At 42.2% G+C, this 18,066-nt stretch overlaps 1 protein-coding gene across 3 annotated transcripts in view; it reads right to left on the bottom strand.

The window, feature by feature from the left end:
* Window positions 1-11,170, bottom strand: part of zgc:165507 (uncharacterized protein LOC561188 homolog) — a 32,349-nt gene extending 21,179 nt beyond the window's left edge. Inside the window, exon 1 of one of the 3 annotated variants that reach the window (XM_042710009.1) lies at window positions 6,893-11,170. The gene's annotated coding sequence lies outside the window, so the exon portion shown is untranslated. The remainder of the gene's footprint in view (window positions 1-6,892) is intronic. The other 2 variants (XM_012824408.2, XM_031582385.1) reach the window with 2 other exon arrangements.
* Between the last annotated feature and the right edge of the window lie 6,896 nt (window positions 11,171-18,066).

The raw sequence follows: 18,066 nt of genomic DNA, 5'->3' as shown, positions 1-18,066 counted from the left end.
AAGGTTCAGTTGTAACACGGGCGTAGTTGTAACACGCTTCATTTCTCAGATCGTGTATAGTGTATTCCAGTGAAATTCACAGACAATATGTGTGATGGCATTAGCATGCTACGTTCAAAATGTAATCTTGTGTTTCAATCTCTGTCAAAGGTTATAGACAGAAGTTGTTTGTGGGGCAAATTTGTAACTTTTTTTGAAGCAGTTTTTTCTGCCTAATTGATGCGTTTGACTGGAACACACGTAACACGTGGTTGCGATCAGTGACTTCCAATCTAGATAATGGTATAATTATTAGCTGCATACAATGCATTACATTCCAATTATCTCGGGTTAGGGTTAGCTGGTTGGCTGGGACAATTGTAATAGGCATTACATACGATCAGTTGCAACCAGCGAGTGTAGCTAACAAGTTAATTTGATTCACCACTTTTACCCGAAGCAAAAAGCGCTACAACTGTACCTGGTCTCCCCTACAACTAAGGCATACAAACATCTCCCACCATTTAGTATAAAAGGACACATTCACACACTTCAGGCACTGAAAATAGTAGTTCAGAGGTGGACTGAGGTGGAAATAAAAAAATTTAAATGACACAATTCAACTCCTGCTCTATCAGACACACTGCAATTAAGAGAGACGTGTTGCCATGGCGAAGAAAGCCTGTATTTATGGTTATGTTGGTTGCCCACACACCAAAGACGATTAACCGCCCTCACTAGAGGGGCGTGTCAGCAATAGGCCAATCACAAGGCAGAGCATTTGTCTGCCCTTGACTACAGTTGTTGTGTTCAGTAAGATACTGCAACACAGTGCATGATGCTCAGGTGACTTGGAAAGTCATACGATAGTGTTACCTATGACCTAGGTAGATACGCACACATACTCAAATACATACACACATACCAAATAAGGGCCTTTTGGAGCTTGTAAGCAGCTCAATAAGGACATGTATGTGTGTGAGTGTGTTTCTGTGCGTGCGTGTGTGTGTTTTCTGTGTATGTGCGTGTGTGTTGCTGTGTATGTGTGTGTCTGTGTGCACCTATGTATAAGTGTGTGTCTTTATGTTTTGTGCACTTCTCGGTTTCTCTCTGGTGCAGTTTGTTGCTAATCTTCCCTCAAGGTCACTGAAGAAGGACTGCTTGGAAGTGTGCCTAGAGCCAGCCTGGGAACAGCTAATCATGAATTTTTAATTAGTGCACTCTGCATTTACACCCAGGCTCTGAGCCCTGGGTTCACCCACCTGTGCTGTATTAGTACTCTTACTAGTATTCTAGAATTAGAACTATATATTGCACTCTTTTTTCATTGTGTGTTCATTTCCTATAATGTTGGTTCCGCTCCCACATTATTTTTCTATGTATTTTCTGGCCTCTATAATGGCTAAGTTTTTTAGCCTTTCACAGTTCAGCCAAAGGTCACCACAGCCTAGGTCACTTCAGTCCTGACGCTGTGTAATTTGCTAAATACTGGTGGGTAACATTTAGTTGTCTGAACTGACCTCACACCAGGAAGTATGTTTAACTTTGCAGTAAAAGAAGCAAGTCACTGTGTATCCATGTTGCACTACCTGTTACAGGATACCATACAGTGCTTCTCAGGCAGCGCCCAATGACTTTGCGGTGGCAGTGGGTGGTAATTCTGAATGACTTGTGAAAAGTACAGTTTCAATACAACGTCTCTACCAACTGTTGCCCAATGCCTAAAAAAAAAGCTTCACCCAGACGACACATTCAGTTTGACATTAAGACATTAAGTTTGAACGTTTACATGGACATCCAGTTTACCTACAATTATTTTTACATTACTTTGCACATATTCCTACATATTCCTATATTCCTACAGAACAAGGTGCTAACACCAGTGCCATGGACAGGACATTCGCAGGGAGCACACATGCTGATACAACATATTCCATGTATTATAAGTTGCTTTGAATGAAGGTATCTGATGCATTAATTCATGTAATGTAATGTGATGTGATGTGATGAACAGTAATCAATTTATCAGATGAATGGTCAGACGCAATGGTCTGGAGACTTAAAGTACAAAACTGTAGTGCTTGCGCTAGTCGGTCTTTGCTTGCGCTAACCGGTCTTTGCTTGAGCTAGCCGGTCTTTGCTTGCGCCTGCTTTTAGCATCTGTGCTAGAGGAGACAGGTGTGAGCCTAGTGTGAGTAACTTAAGAAGGGAGAGAAGGGGACCGCTGCCATGGTGACACAGGATACAGAGACAGCAGAAGCAAACCTTCAGCCAGTAAATGAGCTGGATTCACTGAATGAGGCTCATCAATACACAACCAGCAATGGTGTTTTAACAATGAAAGGGCAGAACATTTGGAAGTCTATGAAAACAATCAGTCTCCACCCAAAAAACATTGATGCACATGATGGATCACCTACTTGTTAAACCTATTTAAAAAAGTGGAAAACCACCTACATTACAGAGTAAAAATGCTTAAATAAGGTGTGATCTAAAGTGTGATCGCATAATGATGGAAACTGGCTGTGAAACTCTGCCATACTCTCTCTTAGCTCTGCACGATTCTCTGGGGTGACTCCACTTGCAAGACACACTCTAGATAAGTACACCCATGATTCATTATGGAACTAAGGTGTGATCAATAAACAGCATTGATCAATTTCACCACAAATCAAATTGTGGATTTGGAAATCAATCAAATATAGCCGTGGGGTATATTACTAAAAAAATACAGTCGGAAATTGCATCTGCCACTTAAACAGGCATTATGGAGCTTTGGTCTATTATTGGTCTAATACTAGTGAGCTACCAAACTAGTCCTAGCACCACCAACAGCCCAGCTGGCAGTGATAAACGCTTGCTAACATGCTAAATGGCGTCATTTGGCGATATTGTTGACGATGTCATGTAGTGAGGGATTTTCTTACATTTTAAAAACATTTGATGGTGCTCCGACCTGAACCACAGAGCTACATAGCGCATAGCCTGCACAGGTAGTGGGAACGACAGGTGTGTTTATCTGTCCTCCACATGACCATATTCCATCACAATTAAGTGGAAGATGATACCAAACGTAGTTGCTCATAAAAAAAAACATACCTCAAAAAGTTCTGGTTTACATAAAAGAAAAAACCTTCTCTCACTTCCTTTTCTCACTTCTCTATCAGAAATGACTCTCCTAAGTTGCCATTAGTATTTCAGTAGGCTGATCACATTCACTGTCCATACTTCATGCCCCTCTGAGAAGGCTTGAAATACACTACCAGTATGCCACTTGACTTCCCCAAAGAGAGCTATTTTAGATTTACTTCATCCTCTGAATAACATCCCTTAAGAGTGAGCACTGCAGTGTGTGTACTTAACCAAGACAACAACAAAGTAAGCCTTTACACAAAGCACTTTTACAATTACTGTAAACACTGTAATAGCTCTCATCTTCTACACTCGTGTGTGATTTGCACACGGAACAAGGTTTTCTTGGCAGCCCAGCTTGAACATGTGAGAGTCAGAGGTATGCAGTGGTGCACCTGATGTGGTGTTCACCCAAGCGGATTCTGTGTCGTCTCGGTGGGGACGGTGCCCAGGGGACCAGAGCTTTGACTAAAGTCACAGCGTGGACCTTAGGCAAGGCAAGTTTATTTATAGCAATTCATGCGCATGGCATATTTAATAATATAGCACAATTTTTATACACAATGGTTTACAAATGAGCAGATGAGGAATAATGTATAGTCCGCCAGTATCGGAAAAATAAATCCTGACGGGACGGACAGGACCCCGGCGCACAGGGGAGAAATAAAAGATTTTTAAAAGAAGCTGAAAGAGCATAACAACTAATAAATAAAGGAATTAAAATTGTCAATAAATAGAGTGCATTTGAACAGTGCAGGTAAGACTCTCTGACAGCGCAAAGGAGAAAGGGAAGGTCATCACATAGCAGTCAGTGAATGAGCCACTGAAAAAAAGCAAGAGACCAACGAACAAAGAAAGAAAGAAAGAAAAGAAGGAAATACAATACCCCAGACTTTTAGACAAAGCCATAGCATGCTATTCTCCACTTCTTAGGGCTGAGCCCACCTTTATTTCCTCAGGCCCTCAATGTTCACTTTATAAAATAATATGCAAATCTGTTTTCATGTATATTCTTTCTGTCTTTTCTGCACAGAAACACATTCTCCAAAGCTGGCTGTACTGTTTACCAGAATAAAGACAACTTATACAGAGATACTGTGCCTCAGCAAGTTCAACACCCTCGACACTTCCTCCACTTCCTCCACACTTTCACACTGTGCATTTTCACTCCTGTGGTTTATCTAGAAACGTGGCAGTTGGCTGTGCAAACAGTGGCAGTAGTTGTGCGGAGAGAAACTAAGAAAATTATCATTTTACATGCCCTGAGGTCTGCTCCAATCCTAGACCAGACGTGGACACCACAGCCCCAGCCAGGTCTTTAAAGCCTGTTTAAGCCAGAGGGAAAGTCTCTGGATATCTGTGCAGGATATTTCCTTGTACATATATATTCTCGAGAAAATTCTTAACTGTTATTTATTCATGCCAGTGGATAACTAAGATGAATTCAATATAGGAGTCATTTGCATAGATCACAGTTTTTGTCAAAGCACTACAAAATACCACTAGGATCCCAGAAGAGGACAGTGAAGTAAGTAAAGCATTTAACAATGTCAAACGGCACTTTTCTCAGGCTACCCTGAGGCTTTGTTGAATTTGAATTTCTGGTTTGACTTAGCTGTGGCCTTACATTAGCCACATGCTCAAGGAATGTGCAGAGGTCAAAGGTTCAACGTCAGACTGTGATTTAAGGAGAAAGTGGGAAACGCCCCACACACGGCTCTGCCTCCCCTGCAGGTCTTTTAATATAGGTAGCTTTGAGCTCTGCGCGCCCTAATTCTTCAAACCAAACGTCTGCATGCTAACCAACATTAAAGGCAAATGTAATTTGTAGCTGATTTGAATGTGTTTGCGTAGCTCAGAAAGTACAGCAAGCTGAAACTGGTGCCAAGATCACAGGCATAGACCAGTCTGACAGAACAGTGTCCAGAATGACTCTGCCGTGGGTTTGGCCCTGATCTGACCCAAATCTGGCCCTGTTCTGGCCCTGTTCTGGTCCACAGTTTGTATTGACTGCCCTGCCAAATGGTTGGGCTAAGGGCACAATGATATGTTGACATTAGGAGTGAGTCTTTGATGGGAAGCCTGTAGGTGATGCCATGATGCATTTCTGACTGGCTTCTCTGGTCTTGTTCAACGAGATGTCTCCAAACTCTGAACTTTTCGTGTCACAGTCACATCTGACACTGCAAGATTATACTGAACCTAACTCTTTTTTTCCCCCTCCTGAGCCAACTTTGCTCAGTCAATTAACTTCTCAGTATACAAAATCATCACTGTTTTCTAAGGGTCTGTGGTATCTTTTCACTTAATTTACACATACTCACATGTAAATGGATGCTTTCAGTCCATATGACATTAAACTTTAAGCTCTTTTTTTTCTGACATGGTTTTAAATCTTCAATTCCATTACATAAGGGTTGTTTTCGTGATCATATTTGAACCATGTGTAGACTTGTCACCAGAGGTGTGGGCCCTTGGGGCAGTTTTCCCCATTCCTTTGAGGAGTGACATTACTTGGATGAAAAACATTTTGCATATATCACACAGTGGCAGTCAGAGAACATGGTTAATTGTGGCTTATGCCTATTTCAGCGCCATGTATTTGCAGTGTATCAATGGGGCAGACAAAACACATTTAAAGCAGACATTTAATCCAAGCAAGTGGATGAGGTCATTTGTCAATGTGGGTGATCAAAGGCCACTTTTCTTCAAACAGGTTCTGAAAATCATGAACCTGCTCTCTAACACTCTCAAAGTGACCGCTGACGCCATGGTGTCCAGAAGAAAAAGAAGAAGGAAACATAGTAGTCTCCATCTTCAGAAGCTGGACTATAAAGTTCTGTAAATATGGGCCACTATCAGAGAGAAACAGGAGCTGGCTAAAGTTCCAGGTGGCCTTTGAAGACGAAGGTTTTTAGCATAAAGCACAGCGAACAGGAACTTCTGGCTCTAAAGTTTCCCCATAGATGAATGGCTCTTAAGGAACAATAGATCCATTGAGGTTTGGGGTAGATATCCCTTTTGCTTTTCAGAAGCTAGATGAGAAAGGTCTTTTCTCCAAAATAATCAGTGGGAGCTTGGTACACCTCTTCACCCACCCCTCACGAAATGCAGTTAATATTTGAATTGTGCAGATCATTCAAGACGATGTGAGAAAAACAAATTGTTTGTTTTTGGCCGTGTAGCCTTCCCATACTCCAAAGGGTCTATGATCAAGTACTAAACTTCCCTTTTTAATGTAATAAAGTAATGTGCTATAAAGAGACTGTTCTCAAAAAGCAGGTGATCAGACACCATTATTTGTATTCCAATGTGCTGGGCTGTGATATCCTAAACATATACGTTTTTAGTCATAATGAATATAATTTACATTTCAAAATGTGTCTTTAATACTGCTGTATCAAAGTATGACAGAGGAGCAGGAACCGGTAGTAAAATCTTGACACACACCAAAAATAAACAAAGACCAACCCATTGGTCTAACTAGATCAAATTTGAATATATTACCCTTGTGGTGAGGTAGTGTATCTATGTTGCTCCCTCCATTCTCATGTATGACAGAGCACCACTACTTTTCCCATCTCTTCAAAAGCCAAATAATCAAACTGATGTGACCCTAATAATGTTCTTTCCTGTCGCCCTGCTCGCTTTCTAACAGGTACCAAACAAATGTTTTTCACACAAAGCAACACCTCTGACCCAGTTGAAAAACGTGAAGTGTTTCACCAATGCAAACTGCTGTGAATAGGTATGGCGTTGTGTCTATTTACTTTCTACTCACCTTTCAAACTTGAGAGACGCCCACTGTAAAAGCAAGAGGTCTCTGCGAATGCAATAAACAGCCGCTACCTTGCCTGCTTGGTTAAGCAATAAAGAAGTAACCTGAGATAGTAGGGAAAACAATAGATTAAACCGGGATGGAACGGTTATTTTTACAACTAGGATGCCTGTTGCGTCTTCCACAGGGAACCATTTCACACTCTGCGTGACGGACCAGAGCGAAACAACAAAACCTACGCAGTGGGATAACTGGAAAAAGAAAAATTCTCTTTCTCTGACCTTCTACCCGACTGAATGATCGTACTTCGTGGAATACACCTGTTGTGTGGTGATGGTACTCACAACTGTAACTAGGCTAAGCAGAGACCTTATCACAAAAGAGGAACGAAGAACAGCAGAGTCACATAGAACATGTGACTGGAGACACAGAGAGGACAGGAGAGTGTGAGAGCTACATCTGCTCTACTGACCAGATGTCAACTTTTCAGCCACGGTTTCTTTTAAATAAATTAAACAGGGGGGGTTTACTCACCACAGATTACGGTCTGAGCTCTTTCCACTTCCCTGTTTACCAAAGCACGGTGTGACGGCAACACCACTCACTCAACTTCGACTCCAGGAAGGACAACTGAGTAAAGTTCAGATCTGTTTAACAATACTAAGGCAATTACTACAGTATTTTCAAGATGTAAAATACATAAACCATTTAAAAAGCTGAAAACACCTGCAAATGAGTTTGCAATAAAAGTTAAAGTGCCTTCACTTGTAGTCAATGAAGCTGAGCTGTGACCTAATGAAAACACACACATCCATACAGTAACTTGAAGCAGATTAGTTTAGGAAGGAAAGTTACCTTGCCAACAGTCATGCTTGGTGACTACTGAACCGGCAAAGAGTACTACAGACGGAGTCACTACGTCCTCGTCCACCACGTCCACAATGGCAGTGTTTAAAAACTTCTAAAGCTTGCCAAAAAAGTTTTAAAAAATACACAAACACCTACAATAGGTATTGCAGTATACGGGTGGACTGTATATTCACAGCATAATGTTTTAAGGACTGAAATACATTTATAAAATCCTGAATTCACACTTGATCAAGTAAGCATTAACTTACATATGGAAAACCCCACAAATGGCCATAAATGAAATTGAACATCTTTAATGGCCTACAGCATCTATGATGAAACGTATCATCAATATCATCTCCCAATATCCAATTGACCTTCAAAGCCTTTACTTAAATCAAATGAATGGGGCACCAGATGTCTAAGTAGCAATGTGGACATATTCTGTCCTTTACTCCAAGGATGTCATACCTGAAAGTACTTGGAATACCAGCCTCCCAAAACAGAGGTCTACTTTGTGCCCCTATGGCCGAGGTCACTAATAGGCGGACCGCAGTCCGTGCCCGGACCCAGACCTACAGTATAACCAATAAATGACTGAGAATTTTTACATTTTGACTGGGCGTTTCTATTTAAACCGGCACTGGTTTAGCGGCCCAGGAAACTCACAGAACAATTGCGTTCGTTGTAAATAATCTCACGTGATGCTACTCAGCCAATCAAATCTGTGCATTCCGATAAGCATTGCGACTCGAGTCAGTGAGTGAGATAAACACTCAGTGGAGAGAGACGGGATGAGACAGTAGTCCGAGAAATAATTGAGAGAGAAAGGTATACATCACATGGGGTGCTCTAAAAAGAGAAAAGTAGACAGCGAAAACAGAGCTTTTAATCAAGAATGGACAGACTATTATATGGTCATTCTTCCCACGGGCAGTTCAAAACCAGTACGTCTCATATGTCCCGAGACTCTGGCGATTATTAAAAGCGGCAATGTGAAGCGCCACTACGAGACGAAGCACAAATCTTTCGAGCAAACATACCCACTCAAATCCGAAGAAAATAAGAGTTTTGTGAAAAAATGAAGCAAATACCTATGGCAGCATCCTCAGCCACAAAGAAAACTGAAATATTAACTCAGGATGTGCTAGCACAGCTGGATGAAGCAATTCATTAGGCACCATGTGTAGGCTTAGCTGTAGCTGACTCCACTGATGTGTGTGACAATGGTCAGCTGTTTATGTAAGGTTATTCAACAAGGAGAAGAAAAAGTTCTGTGAAGACTTGTTAGGTGACAGTCAGTTGTTGACTACATACTGGGCTATTTTAATATATATGGCACTGAATCATAACACAAGTTAGACATTATGATGTTCCGGACCTCTGCTTGAGGACATTTACTCTAACTGGACCTCGTTGAATTTTAATTGAATACCCCTGCCCTATAGAGTGTTTTCACTCACGTAGCTGAGTTAGTACACCAGTGCGGCGAACGCAGAGTGAGCGAGTGATACTTTTCAAATATGGATCTCTTTTTCGCTAGGAAACAAGCACACAGCTCAGACTACACACAGCAGGAGGAACAATGAATCTGCGCCAACTTTCTATAACTTTCCCATCTCTTTATATGAGAGGCACTTGATGATTACGCCTCCAACGCTTCCACTAGCCATCATGTCAGTGACCCATCATCTTTATTCCATTAAATTGTTCGACACACCATGAGAGAGCACTTGTGGTTCAGGCTGTCTGGAGAAAGGGTTTGGGTCTTTTCCCTGCACTGGTGTTAGTATAGATACTATATTCTCTGTTGAATCAAGTGGAGCAAACGATAGTGTATGCAACATATACGTCATGGCCGAGAAAATTATATGTAAAACGCACAGGGCAGCAGTATATTGCTTCATGTAGGCCAGTGATGTTGACAAACATGTGAAATCAGCAGAGGCATAAAGCTCTGGTGTGGTCTCATAATTAATGTAGTGCCCCAAGCGTTCACTCAGCCTATTTTGGTTTGTGATGTCTCTTCTCCCCTCTTCACTTAATTCACCATCGAGGTGATTACATTGATTAAATGCAAACCCACACGACTCAAACACCCCAAATAGGAATTAACAATCTGTTACTTAAAATCGAAAGCAGTCATTGTGTTTTGCAGATTACACTGTTTAGACACAGTGGTCTTTAGTCGCGTCATGTGACGTGTGTAGACGAACAGTTGTATCAGCCTGCGAGGGATGAAACTGTCTATGGCTTGAGCCAAACCTGCTTAAGGAAAAAAGGTCCCGATCAAATCCTCAGATAATTATAGAAAGATATTTGCGACACTGCCTAAACAGTTGGCATTGGTTTGTTTTGCTTTCTATATCCTCCACGGTAAGTGGAAAAGCTTGGGATGAGTGGACGACTCACCGCAACTCGACACAATGATGCAATACGCCCGCGTGCCCGGTCATCTTTTAGATACACCACTGAAGTGTTGCCGGCCACTGCACTAACAAACCGGATAGAACCAGTTATTTGGGCATTTGATCATCAATATGTACAAACGGAATAAGGAAATACCTCTCGACACTATAGTCTGCTAGCGTCCGATCATATAAGTGGGGCATGGTTGGCATGTTGCCGAGGTTACTAAAACCAATTCCACATGGGACGTCCTGACGTCCTGACGACAAGATGTTTAACATTGCAGCAAGTGAACGCATAGTGATATTTAACTTATCGTATTATTATTATTAACATGTTGCGCATGGTTTTTCAAGTGGTGTTCACAAACCCATGCTGAACTTGTTGGCTTGTTCTAATGCTCATATTAAGAATCACAGCGCATCATCGGGGACACTAGACACTGATCCCTGGTAAAGTAACTTCAGACACCTGATGGAGAAACAGCCTACCATCGTTATCACATCGCATCATCCGAGATCTGTCAGTGAAACTGTAATTACCTTATAGAAGTCTCCAAACGTAGTCCTTGAATGCTGACCTTGTCAGTGTTGTAAGAGGACAGATCTGTGCACAGTTTGAATTCGTCGCTTACTAAACTGTAAAATGACGTAGCTCAAAAGGGCGGTCTATTTAGAGAACCAGCGGGTAGCGTAGGGATGACAGCGAAGGGACCACAGGTCGACTACACCGGCACACAAAGGACCCGGCATCCACCGCTTGGATCCGCCGGGCTGCTCTCCAATCGCAGCGAAGCATATGGGTGGGAGGCATAGAAGGGGCGTAAAAATATTTCGGTTGTGGTTCTTGCCTCCTATGGATCTGCCGGGAATCCTAACCCCGTTCTCTCGTGTGGGATGCACGCAGCTCAGAGCGCATCATCACTCTGTTTGTCTGAAAACGAGGCAGACGTAGAACTAGGTCATCGCGTTTCATCCAGAGGGATTAATCCAGGGTCATGTAAAACCCTATAATTACGCAGCGTTGGATAGGTGCGCTCAATGACACTTCCAACATGCGTGTGATCACAATCGAGAGAAAAAATGTAATGTGGATATAAAGGGGAAACATGGTAGGGTATTCCTTTGATAATGTAACTTTGAGTAATAATCCATATTGTTCAGTCAATATAAACACGATTTGTGAGGCGAGGCTAAACCAGAGGATTTCCAAAGGATGCCTTCTGGCTTCTGCAAATTGACTTCCGTTGCTCTGGCGCGATGGCTCAATTCTGAAATTATCCACTAGGTGGCATTAAGATTTACACCGTCCCTGACAAAGAACGACTGCTCCTAAATAACACCACTACACTCCTACAATCTGTAGCGAAGAGAGAGCACTCACTCTCGCAGCATACTCAACCGTGACAGCCCTTTCCACAGTGTTGTAAGCATGTGTGTGCCACAACCCGGTGTTTGTGTTATTTATCTAATGTATGCTTGCTGTCCACAGAGAGACCAGAACAAGTAATCAGTAGTGCCTATGAGATTCCCCTGGGACATACTGATGTATGTGTTCTGTATGGATATTAACATTTATATTTATACAATGCAAATCCTTGGTATGGAGAAGATGTTCTGTCATATACTGACAAGGACAGAGCCAGACATTCGTCACCTCCATAACCTGCGGTCAGACACCAGACAACAACAGGGATTTTTTGTCACACCCTTAACTGAGATCTCAGGCTGCGTCCACACGGGGCCTGGATTGCCTGAATCCGGTCACATTTTTGGATCCGGTACCTTTTTTTATCGCGTCCACACGGAGCCGTGTCAACAAAAATCTGCGTCCACACGGAAACGCTGGAGCGGAGCGGAGTGGTTGAAAACGCTGTAAAGATGTCATGGAGCATGCGCATAAAGTGACAGAAGTCGAGATCCAACTAGCAATCTTCCGATTGCTGAACGACTTCTTTACCACCTGAAATCAATGTTACCACAGCACTCAAACAGGACGAGTTAGAATCACGCACTTTGCCATAACCCTCGATTGTGTTAAGTTACTGTTTTGAAACTTCCGTCTATAATAAAAATCTTTTCACGTCATATTTGCTCATACAGGCTATTGCTGACACTTGCTGACACAAAAACCGGTTTTGAACAATGGTCTGATGCAAATAGATTAAACAGTGATTGATTAAAGTGTGGCTTGTTAATGTCATCCCTTTGCTAACCAGCTTCTTAACAACGTCGATTTAGTTAATTTTTGACGTGTGACGCAGCAGGGTTAATGGGGGTTCAGGCTGAGGTTGCGAGGCGTTCACGTGGGGCAATTAATTCATCGGATTAAAAAGTGTGCTGATCGGGCGTTTACACGAACACGGATCCGCTGGCGGGTTCGAATCTACCCACTCTGGTGACCGGATTGAAAAGGTTGCGGATTCAGTGACCCAATCCGCCCGGTTCATGTAAACGAGAGGCCGATCCGACAACATTTCTTTCCGGATTCAGGCAATCCAGGCTCCATGTAAACGGCCCCTAAATCTAGGCTGTAAGCACACATTCGTGCTTCACTCTGTCTGGGGTGCCTCACACAGAAGGGTAGGGTTTTTCTCATATTCATCTGAACTGCCAGTAACCACACTACCCCCTCCATATGCTTTGGAAAATGCTTGTGATTATATATGCCATACAGCAGGGTAGAAACATTAACTGGCATGGCATCCTGGATTTTTTGGCCACTGTCACATGCCACGATTAGAAGTTATAAGTGGCATGGTACTGTAAATATGTGGTTCGTTGCCTAGTACCTAGTAGAAATGAGTATGAGAAACGAGAAAGGAGTCTAGTTCATTTGACATAAGAAAAAATACCCACAATCAAACCTGAAATGTACTGTATTCAATTCCATGCATAACGTCAAAATCAAATTTGCTGTCACAACAGCAAGATGTGCAGTGATGTGCAGATATGCCCTGCTGTAGTTGTGTGGTCCCAGAGCTAAACCATATGTCTCTCAGATAAACAGGGTGAAACAGACAGCATGTGAAAGGTAGTGGGATATAAATAGCTGGGGATTGATGTTGGGTGTCCACGGAGGTTTCCTGGAGACAACTTATCTGACGTACAGTCTTGGCTGTGTGCACTAAGAGTCATTGTGATCTTTCTTTTCTTTATAGTTTATTTTTGCCTTTTCAAGCCTTTTATTGATAGGACAGTGAAAATTAAAGAGAGCGTGAATGGGAGAGAGAGATGAGGAGTGGTTGTGAACCTGGGTCTTCGTGGGAACCAGACCCGTATGTGGCATGGGATATGATGCTACTGCTGTGCTACGGCTCCCCTGTGATCTATCAGCAGAAATCTTATTCAATTCAATTCAATTTTATTTATATAGCGGCAAAACAATAAAATTGTCTCAAGGTGCTTGGACCCCCCTGAAGCTAGCACAAAGGCACAACAGGAAGAAAGGGGAGGGGTGGTAGAAGGGAAGGGAGGGGAGAGAATCAGGCATATTAACTCATACATGTATCAGGATAAGCATGCTAGCATACATGTGGCAAATGTACATGATACATCAATCAATCAATCAATTCAATCTTATATAGCGCTTCTCTATATACCCAAAGTCGCTTTACAGAGTCCAGAGTCCAGTTGTCATTCATACACAGTCATACCGGTGGTGGTAAGCTACCTCAGTAGCCACAGCTGACAGAAGCGTGGCTGCCAATCAGCGCCAACGGCCCCTCCGACCACCACCAACATTCATTCATATTCATACGATGCAATGCATGTCTTTATGATGGTGGGGGAAACCGGAGTACCCGGAGTAAACCCACGCAGCTACGGGGAGAACATGCAAACTCCACACAGAAAGGACCTGGAACGACCGGGATTCGAACCCAGGGCCTTCTTGCTGTGAGGCGACAGTGCTAACCAGAAGATGGTTAATACATGATACACACAAAATTGATAGTGGATACGATAGGGAGAGAGCATTCAAGTATTGTAGAACAGCTCAGTGGGTATGCAGTGTGCTCGTAAGGTTACTAGTACAAGGGTAAATAGACCAATGAAACAGAAAACGATGTCAAGTGTGGCAATTATTTACATTACGGGTAAATAGTAATTCATGGCTATGATTATGTAGATGTATCATGAGCATTTCAAATTTATACCTAACAGTGTGATGGGATGGGTAGGTATATGCAGAGGGTTTCTGCAGGTAGATCAGGTGGCAAGTCTGTAGGAGCATCCCACAGCAGGGACAGTCTGGACTAGGAGGGGAAGAAAAGAGACAAAGTGAGTGGGCAGAGCTTGGCAGCCTAATACTGTATGTGAATATGTACTTCATGTGTTGAAGAACAATGTTTTCAAATCATTTCAGGATACATTAAACAATCATGCAAAATAGCAGTGACCAAACAATCTCTCATAAAACCTAACCTTGATCCTGAAAACTTGGTTAACTATAGGTTGGTATATATCCAACCTCCCTTTCTTGCCAAAAATACCCAAAAAATGAATAGCAACTCAACTCCTTTCTACATAAAATCTATATGCAAGAAGACCTCCAAACTGGCTTTAGAGCCCATCACAGCACTGAAATGGCCTGAGTCAAAGGTCTGATTGACCTACTAATCACATCTGATCATGGGTACATCTCAATACTGGTTCTTATTGACCTTAGTGCTGCTTTCAACACTATAGATCATCATATTTTGGAACATCATGTTGGTATCAAAGGCTGTGCCATATCCAGGTTTATGTCTTACCTTTCCGACCATCTTCAGTTAATTCATGTCCACAATAAGTCATCCAATCACACCAGAGTAAGTCATGGAGTTCCCCAAGGCTCTGTGCTTGGACCTTTGCTCTTCTCTTTATACATGCTCCCTTAGCTGTTATAAGGAAGCATGGCATTCACTTCCATTTCCATGAATGATGACACCTAACTAACCTATCCATGAAACCTGACAAAATTGACCAACTGCCTTAGATAGAAGCTTGCCTGAAAGACGTAAAAGCATGGATGACTAACAACTTCCTGCTCCTTAATTCAGATAAAACTGGGGTTATGCTTGCAGACCCTCAAAAATGTAGAATTACATTATCCAGCCATCAACCCACACTCGGCATCTCATTAACATACAACACTAGCATCAAAGACATCATTTTTTCATCTACGCGACATTGCCAAAATCAGAAAAGTCCTATCCCTCCAAGATGCAGACAAACTAACCCACTATTTTATTACATCGCAATTAAGACTACTGCAATGCATGTAGCAACAACTCAATAAAGAGCCACCTACAGACCCTAATACAGAACGCTGCCACTTGCACACTCACTAGAACTGAAAAATATGAACATACCACACCTGTACTTGATTGCACTGGCTCCCTGTCAAAAGTAGAATTGACTTTTAAGTTCTCCTTCTAACATACAAAGCTCTAAACAGCTTGGCTCCAAATGACCTCAAGGAATTAGTGGTCCCTTACTTCCCACCAAGTCTGCTTCGTTCCCAGAGTGCAGGTCTCCTATTCCAAGAATATCCAAAAGCACAATAGGAGGCCTTCTGATATCAAGCCCCCCTCCTGTGGAATAATCTTCCTGTCTCCATCCAAGAAGCGGACACCCTTTCCATCTTTAAATCAAGACTAAAGACATTCTTCTTTAGTGCATCCTATAGTCAAGAACAATGCATTAAAACCTGGCACCTGTAGCAACAAAGCAAGTTAAAAAAAAATTATATATTCTGTATTGTTGATTGCGGTGTATGTTGTCACCATTGCCATTGTTATGGTCAAATGTACATATAGTACAGTAATAGAACATATTAGAGTGAGATATTGTAGACACAGATATGTTTTTTATAAGCATGTAATTGGCCTGAGCCACCATCGCAACCATACATACCATGAGCCACCATCGCAATGATACATTGCCATATCATACCTTTCAAGCTACATATTGCAGCTGTTTTTCAGGTCACATCTTTGCTTCCTCTGTCCGTCACTAAGATATATGTTGTTTCATCTCCACGACATTTCATTGACAGACCCTCAGTTGTAGCTGTCAGAAAGAGATCTATGTTGCAATTAGATGATTGGAGTCTCTGCCGACTGAGGTATCCTCAGTGGTTATTGATTTCATTCTCCCATATGTTAAGTGTACCCTTCTTGGTCATTCAATCTACAGCCCATGCATAAAATTTAACATGGAGAGGTGTCATACTCGCCCTCTCAACCACATGAGCTTTTAGACATTGATCCAGGAAGATCAAACATGTATGTCTGAGCTACGGTCAAAAAGCTATAGCTTTAAATATCCAGCCACTTTAACTGGAGGTAAACTGGAGGTGTAAAGGTAAGAACCTCAGTTGCCTGACATATAACAAAGCAACATTAATGACGCTTTTAGAAATAATGGAAATTCATACCGCATCAAAACTCACGCCAAAGCAGGATGTTTCCTTATACAACATGCAAGGAGGGGGGGAAACCCTTTCTTCTATTGTATGCTCAACAATCACAACCTCCACACAAAAAAGGGGGGTGAGGTTTGAGGAAGTATGGCGCTCCAACAAGTAAACATCTCACACAAAAACAACACTGCCCTCTTATGAAGTTCTCATCACAGTGAAACATATAGGTTTTCATGTGGAAGCCAAACAAAACAAGCGCATTGGTGGGTGTAGGTGTAAAACAATACCTTCTAACAAACCACTGTGCCGATCAGACAAACATCTAAGCTCTTAGGGGTGTTAACTGAACTATAGTAATGTGGGTCAAGCAGGCCCGCCATGTGTCTTGCTCGGGCCCGGGGACAAGGTGATCTCCAAGACACCTCCCTGCCCCCCGCACAGATTGCTGACGGGCACCCCAACCCCCAACCCTCCTGCGCACACGATTTACGCTCCATTTACGCGCAGCATAACAGCTCTCCTCTCCAACACACTATCATACACCTTCGCATGGCCCCTCCTGGGCCTTGGCATGCCTGGGCAAAGACAAAAATACAACAAATTAAATGTGAATTGAAATTTTATCTGTGCTGGTGTTTTTATCTTGTGAGATTATGGGCAACCTGCTAAGTACAGTACCTTTGTGTCTTCTCAATAACTATTGATTAGAGGCTGAGATACATTTAGGTTAACTAAGGATACACCAGTGACCTTCATCTGTGCAGATTTTCTCCTTCTAATCTAGCAGAAGCCTTTTGATTGCTGTATTGCTGTTAAATATTGCCTTTCTGTTTTTAGACATATTCTGAGATAGCAGAGCTTTATCATGGCTTGGCACCTAAAGTAAGGAACCCCTGAAGATTAGATCAAGGAAATAACTCCAAACGATCAACGTTTAGCTTAACGTATCAACTTTAACTTTAAACTTCAACTTTGAAAAGACTGAACATTTGACCAGCATATTCAGTTAGTTGAAAAGCCTGTAAACCATCAAGCTTTTTGAGGCCATTTTGAGTATCAACCATGTCAACCATGTAAATTGCTGCACACATTCTTTTAATGTAAGGTAAGGGACAACCTATGAGGTGGCACCATCATCTTTTAATGGATGCCTGGATGGACAGGTTTGATTTCTTTATGATCAATGCTCGCCAGCAGGTGGCGCCATAGACATACAAAGAACTGGTCAAAGGAAAACTAATTATCAGTTGTTGTCTAGCCTAGCAGTCTAGCATATGCACTTCTGGTTGTTGTTATTGTTGTTTATGAGATGTTGTACTGAGTTCTCATAGTGAAAGAACACATTATCTCTCATAGACCTTGGGATTTTAATGGCCCAGACAAACCAAAATTGCATAGCATTGGGATGATGGCATATCGGACAAGCCAACAGTGGCGCTTCTACGACCACTGCCCACACTCTGCACATGCCAATACTAGACCCTGTCTGAGCCAGAGGCATCCTTCCTTGGCAT

This window comes from Clupea harengus, chromosome 16, assembly GCF_900700415.2.
Source record: "Clupea harengus chromosome 16, Ch_v2.0.2, whole genome shotgun sequence".
Lineage (NCBI taxonomy): Eukaryota > Metazoa > Chordata > Actinopteri > Clupeiformes > Clupeidae > Clupea > Clupea harengus.
Note: the sequence above shows the minus strand (reverse complement) of the source record. Positions and strands in the feature narration are given on the sequence as shown.